Source organism: Mastomys coucha, chromosome X (assembly GCF_008632895.1).
Source record: "Mastomys coucha isolate ucsf_1 chromosome X, UCSF_Mcou_1, whole genome shotgun sequence".
Taxonomy (NCBI): Eukaryota; Metazoa; Chordata; class Mammalia; order Rodentia; family Muridae; genus Mastomys; species Mastomys coucha.
In genome coordinates, this window is record NC_045030.1 from 103,749,188 (window position 1) to 103,755,530 (window position 6,343).

Here is a 6,343-nt window from a genome sequence, read left to right on the forward strand (position 1 = left end):
ACACACACACACACACACACCTATATGTGCACTGGCCAAACATAGGGCTAGGTGTTGGGTCTCATGTGAATTCTGAAAGTACAGATGAGACACTCGTTTAAGGGTCCCTTTGTTTTGATTACTGCTACTGTGTGTGTGTGTGTGTGTGTGTGTGTGTGTGTGTGTTTGCAGGGAGATGGCAGGGGAAGGCAAGTGTCCTATCCCACTCTAGACTTCTGTGGCAAATATGTGCCTGCCTATCAGAAAGATCTGGTGGTTTGGGGACAGAAAGCGGTGGTATGGGGACAAGCAGGCCCTACTTCCTGTTCCTGGGGACCCAAGTCCAGGGAAATGCAAGGACTGTGGACTGTGGGCTACAGGCAGCATTGGGCATTTACAACTCCTACTCTATCTAGTCTGTAAACCCCTGAAGGTGGGCTTCATTGATTCCCACTTGCTTTTCTTGGGCCTAGGTATTACTGGATGCCCACTGGACTCCCTATGGACCCAGGCCAAGTCTTCCTGAGGCTGGGAGGAAGCCACAGAACAGGAGGGATCCTAGGTGAGCTGGAACTACATTCATGGTTCCTTTTGGTGGTAGTGGTGGGAAGGGGTCCGTCATTTCTTTTCCCCACCCAAATCTGCATTTTCATTTGACCATCTCTCAGAACTTTTGGGAGAAAACCGGCCTGTCATAGTTATTTACAGAAGGGCTCTCCCTACCCCTATACTCACATAGGCAGAGCCCTTTTCCCAAACCAGGAACAAGGAAGGGTAGCAATTGATCAGTAGGTCTTGGAGTGGAGATGGGCTCTGGTTCACAGGGGAGTTGCCTGGGCTCCAAAGGCTGCTGGAATAGGAGGCAGCTGTACAGAGAGATCCTAAGCCCGCTACGTAGGCTACCACAAGGTCCAAAGCTCTCTGTTCCTTAGGTTGTTTATAATTGTTGTCTGCTTCACTATACCTAGAAAGGCAGGCAATAGTTATAGCTAAAACGGAAGTAGTACTAATTACATGTGAGTGAAAGCCTCCCAGTGCCTCTGCAGGGCCTGGCCTAGCATTTTGAATGAGCATGACAGCTTTTGTACATTAGTGACTAGAGATTACACCCTCCTAAATGTTCTACTTTACTTGCAGAGGCCAGGCCTGGGTTTTGGAAGGCCCTGTAAAGTGCCATATTTTCATCATTTGACAAGAAATGCCAGTTAAGAAAACCAAGTCCTTCCCCTCATTCGTTTTCTGGTCATTAATTCTAAAATCCAGGGCTGTTTTGGAATGTATGATCTTAGCATGCGCGAGTGTGTGTGTGTGGGGGGGAGGGAGGGAGAGAGAGAGAGAGAGAGAGAGAGAGAGAGAGAGAGAGAGAGAGAACTCACTATATATGAGTTTTCTAAACATTTATTCATAAGCTTTCATACTAGTAGAACAAATAATTCAAAACACTTTATACGAAAAAGCACTAAATTCCTCACCTGTACTTCTCTGCCTTATTATTCTAAAAATCTACCCGTTTTCTTTCAGACAGCCATCTCATGAAGCACATGGGCATGTTAATTATTCGAAGGCTGTTTGAAAAGTGGTAAATCCCTAACCTAACCTACTCATTCCACTTCAAGGCGGAAGACACAAAGGTGAGATTGCTTTACTATCAGCTTTCACCATGGTCTGTCCCAGGTTCTCTAAAAGGCAGGCCCTGAAAGTCTCCACTCATTGTCCTAAACCTGTAATCGCCTTGGATTTCAGGAAGAGCACAGATCACTCCGAGATTAAAGCACCCCCTAAGCAGAAGCAATTATTTCAAGGAAATAACATTGTCCCTAAGCTAATAGGGAGATAAGGCTTTCTCCATGGCCACCTGGCAGAATCCGAACTAATGTAATGATCAACTAGACCACAGTGTGACCAAATCACAAATGGCCCAATGCTTAATTTCTGTCTTGCCAAAATGGTTATTTTAATTAAAATCCTGCCCTCACCTTTTCACCGTTATTTTTGTTTGTTTTCTTTAGAGCAGATGTTTAGACCTGATCTGTTAGAAACCCAAAAGCAGCCTCTGTCCTAAGACTCCACTGCTAGTGCATTCGGGAAAGGCTTTTTCAAATTCTGTTCCTCTCATGTTGCTTTGCCAACTTCTTTCTTTCTTTCTTTCTTTCTTTCTTTCTTTCTTTCTTTCTTTCTTTCTCTCTCTCTCTCTCTTTCTTTCTTTCTTTCTTTCTTTCTTTCTTTCTTTCTCTCTCATTCTTTCTTTCTTTTTTAGATTTATTTATTTATTTTATGTATATGAGTACACCACCATTGCTCTCTTCAGACACACCAGAAGAGGGCACCAGACCCCATTGCAGATGGTTCTGAGCCACCATGTAGTTGGTGGGATTTGAACTCAAGACCCCTGGAAAAGCAGTCGGTGCTCCCAACTGCTGAGCCATCTCTAGCCCCTTTTGCCAATTTCTTTTTTTTATTATTATTTTTATTTATTTTTTTAAAAAAATTTATTTATTTATTTTATGCATATGAGTACATTGTAGTTGTATAGATGGTTGTGAGCCATCATGTGGTTGCTAGGAATTGAACTCAGGACCTCTGCTCACTCTGGCCCAAAGATTTATTTATTGTTATATGTAAGTACACTGTAGCTGACTTCAGATGCAAGAAGAGGATGTCAGATCTCATTACAGATGGTTGTGAGCCACCATGTGGTTGCTGGGATTTGAACTCAGGACCTTCGGATGATCAGTCGGTGCTCTTAACCGCTGAACCACCTCGCCAGCCCGTCAATTTCTTTTTAACGATTTTCTGAAAAATCTAGGTGGCAGAGGTAGACCCTGTTTTTTGGCTCATATCCATGGCATGTTAAGACCTATTTTGAGTGGAATGTGCCTTCATAGTTCATAATCACGAATTGGTTTCCAACAGCTACCCGTTAGGAATAGGTAGGTCCATTGGACTCAATTTATTATAAGGAGTTATGTTCAAAGAAATGTAGTCAAAAGGGATTAGATAAATAAAAATACTTGTCCAACTTATCTTGTGCCCTTTTAAAATGTGAAATGGAATCAATGTTGTGGTTTTGTCTTACTGTTTGTTTATCTTACTTTGTTTTTGCCACAGGGTCTTGCTGGGTACCTCTCACTGGCCTGGAACTCCTATGTAGTACAGGTTGGTGTCCAATTCAAAAGCAATACTCCTGTCTCAACCTCACTTTTGTATTTGGTACTATGGGTAATTAAAACAGGGCCTAGTCAACACAGGCTAGTGAAGTTCTATAACACCTCTTTCCTTCATCTGTTTCCTCACTTAAATTTGTAGTTTAATCTGACTATTTCCTGGGACATTGAGGAAGATGACCTGTCTGTCTTTTGTATGTATTTGTTTTTTGTTTGTTTGTTTGCTTGCTTGCTTTGTTTTGTTTTTCTGTTATTGTTTGGTTTGTTTTGTGATTTTTTTTTTAATTTTGTTTTTTGGTTTTTAATTTTTGGAGACATGGTTTCTCTGTGTAGCTTTGGCTGTCCTGGAACTCATTCTGTAGACCAGACTGGCCTGGAAGTCACAGGGTTCCACTTGCTTCTGCCTCCCAAGTGCTGGGTCACCACACCCATATATGTGTGTGTGTGTGTGTGTGTGTGTATCTATATATGTGTGTGTGTGTCTATCTATATGTGTGTGTATCTATATATGTGTGTGTGTGTCTATCTATCTGTGTGTGTGTGTGTGTGTGTGTGTGTGTTTTCTTTTACTGAGGGTCTCTTGTAGCCCAAGATTTCCTGGACCTGGAAACATACCTGAGCCTGGACTTAAACTTGTGATCCTCCTGGCTCAGACCACAGGCATGTGCTACCATCCTCAGCTTCCTTCTATATTTACATCATTTATAGGTTACTTCTAATAACTAGTACATTGTAAATGCTATGTAAATGATTGTTCTACTGTATTGTTTAGGAATAGTTACAACTTTTTAAAGTATCTTTGATCAATCCAAATGCAAGTTTTATTCAAAACTTTGTTTTTGACTTGATTGAGTCTCTGCCTGCAGAAACTAAGAATGCAGAAGGCCAGCTGAGTGTGTTCATGAGAAGATGTGATGAATCTAAAATCCTAGTCCTGTTGTGCAAAACGCAGCAGTTCTAACAGAGAGCCTAGAACAGCGGTTCTCAACCTGTGCAGAGTGACTCCTTCAACAAACCTCTATCTCCAAAAATACTTACATTAGGACTCATAAAGTAAAATTACAGTTATAAAGTAGCAATGAAAATAATTTTATGGTTGGGAGTTCAAAAGTAAACCATCAAAACAAATGGACAAGTGTAGCCATATATTGCCCAGGTTACTAGAGCAGAAAAGTTCCTGGTCCCAGCACTTAGAAGGAAGAGGCAGGGGGATCTCTGAGTTTGAGGCCAGTCTGGTCTACAGAGCAAGTTCCAAGACAGCTACTGCTATACATCGAGACTATCTCAAAAAAAAAAAAAAAACCCACAAAAAAACAAACAAAAACAAAAACAAAAAAACCCCTTGAGCTTTAATGCATGAATATTGGTCCATTTGTTGCAACAACTGTACCTTAGTAGTAGAGATACTTTATAATGATAGAGTGAAAAGTGGATGGTAAAGCTTCCTATTCCGGTTCTCATTTGTTTGGTAAATCAAAAACATATAGCTGGGCCTCATTGATCATACCAGCAATTCTAGCACATGGGCTTTGGGATTAGAGGTCAGCCTGGATTATAAAGCAGGACCCTATTTCAAACAGAAAAAAAAAGCGAACAAATAATGAAGTGGAGTTTAAAATTAGAACTGATGGTGTAGCTCAGTGGTAGAGCATATTCAGCATCAGGCCCTGGGTTCAATCTGCCTGCCTTCCTTCCTTCCTTCCTTCCTTCCTTCCTTCCTTCCTTCCTTCCTTCCTTCCTGTCTGCCTTTCTTTCTTTCTTCCTTCCTTCCTTTCTTCCTTCCTTCCTTTCTTTCTTTCTTTCTTTCTTTCTTTCTTTCTTTCTTTCTTTCTTTCTTTCTTTTGTTTTGTTTTTGAGACAGGGTTTCTATGTATAGTTCTGGCTGTCCTAGAACTTGATTTTTAGACTTGGCTAGTCTGGAACTCACAGGTATCTGCCTGCCTCTCTGGAGTTCTGGGATTAAAGCAGGGTTCCTAGGGTCAGTTTCTAGCACAACAAACAAACAAACAAACAATAAAGCTGATCCAGTTGAGGAATGCTCAGGCTTATACCCAGTCCATGGCTCCCACATGCTAAACAAGTGATTTACCCCTGAGCTACACCCTTAGGCCCCTTTAAAGGGTTTTCATTTTGAGATGAAGTCTCACTAAACTGCACATACTGACTTCAAAATTGAGGTGCTACCTCATAGCATGGCTCATCCTGCTTGCCTGGACTTACTGGACTGCTTAAAATGAGTAAAAGGACATCTTAAGCTGGTCACTAACTTTTTCAAAAAGATATATTTATTTATATGTACGGGAGTACACTGTTGCTGTCTTCAGACACACCAGAAAAGGGTACTAGATCCCATGACAGATGGTTGTGAGCTACCATGTGGTTGCTGGGATTTGAACTCAGGACCTCTAGAAGAATAGTCAGTGCTCTTAACCTCTGAGCCATCTCTCCAGTCTCACTGTGAGTACCTTTTTATTGTACCTATGTTTGTAACCTGTCTCCACAAAGCTTTGCAACTGTCAGCTGTTAAAGAGCAAGGAATTCTTGCCATTGTTGATAAACTGAGGGAGGCAGAGATAGGGCCCTGATATGGTTGCATAGTACTTCTTTTTTTTCTTTTTCTTTTTTTTTTAAGATTTATTTATTATTAGAAATGAGTACACTGTAGCTGTCTTCAGATGCACCAGAAGAAGGCATCAGATTTCATTATGGGTGAGCCACCATATGGTTGCTGGGATTTGAACTCATGACCTTTGGAAGAGCAGACGTTGCTCTTACCCTCCCCCAAATAGTACCTCTTAATTGCTGCACCTTGGTTCTTTATTCTGGTCTTACCTAATTGAATATATTGCTAGATCTTATTTGTTATTCATCTTCTTGGATAAGTTGAGGTTCTGTCTCATGCCATCAAATTGTCCCCACTTATGTAGCAGTTCATTATAGGATAAGAGGACAGATGTGATGCTGGAAAAACTAATCATGAGTCATCCTTAGCAGCCTGGGCTATGTGACACCTTGTTTTTTGTAGTTGTTTTTTTTTTTTTTTTTCCCTGAGACAGGGTTTCTCTGTGTAGCCCTGGCTGTCCTGGAACTCACTCTGTAGACCAGGCTGGCCTGGAAATCGGAAATCAGTAATCCGCCTGCCTCTGCCTCTGCCTCTGCCTCTGCCTCCCAAGCGCTGGGATTAAAGGCGTGCCCTACCA

At 41.5% G+C, this 6,343-nt stretch overlaps 1 long non-coding RNA gene across 1 annotated transcript; it reads left to right on the forward strand.

The window, feature by feature from the left end:
- Positions 1–461: 461 nt before the first annotated feature.
- Positions 462–3,132, forward strand: LOC116093931. Its single transcript, XR_004119898.1, has 3 exons — positions 462–541; positions 1,501–1,610; positions 3,088–3,132. It is a non-coding gene; the product is annotated as an uncharacterized LOC116093931 (long non-coding RNA).
- Positions 3,133–6,343: the final 3,211 nt, after the last annotated feature.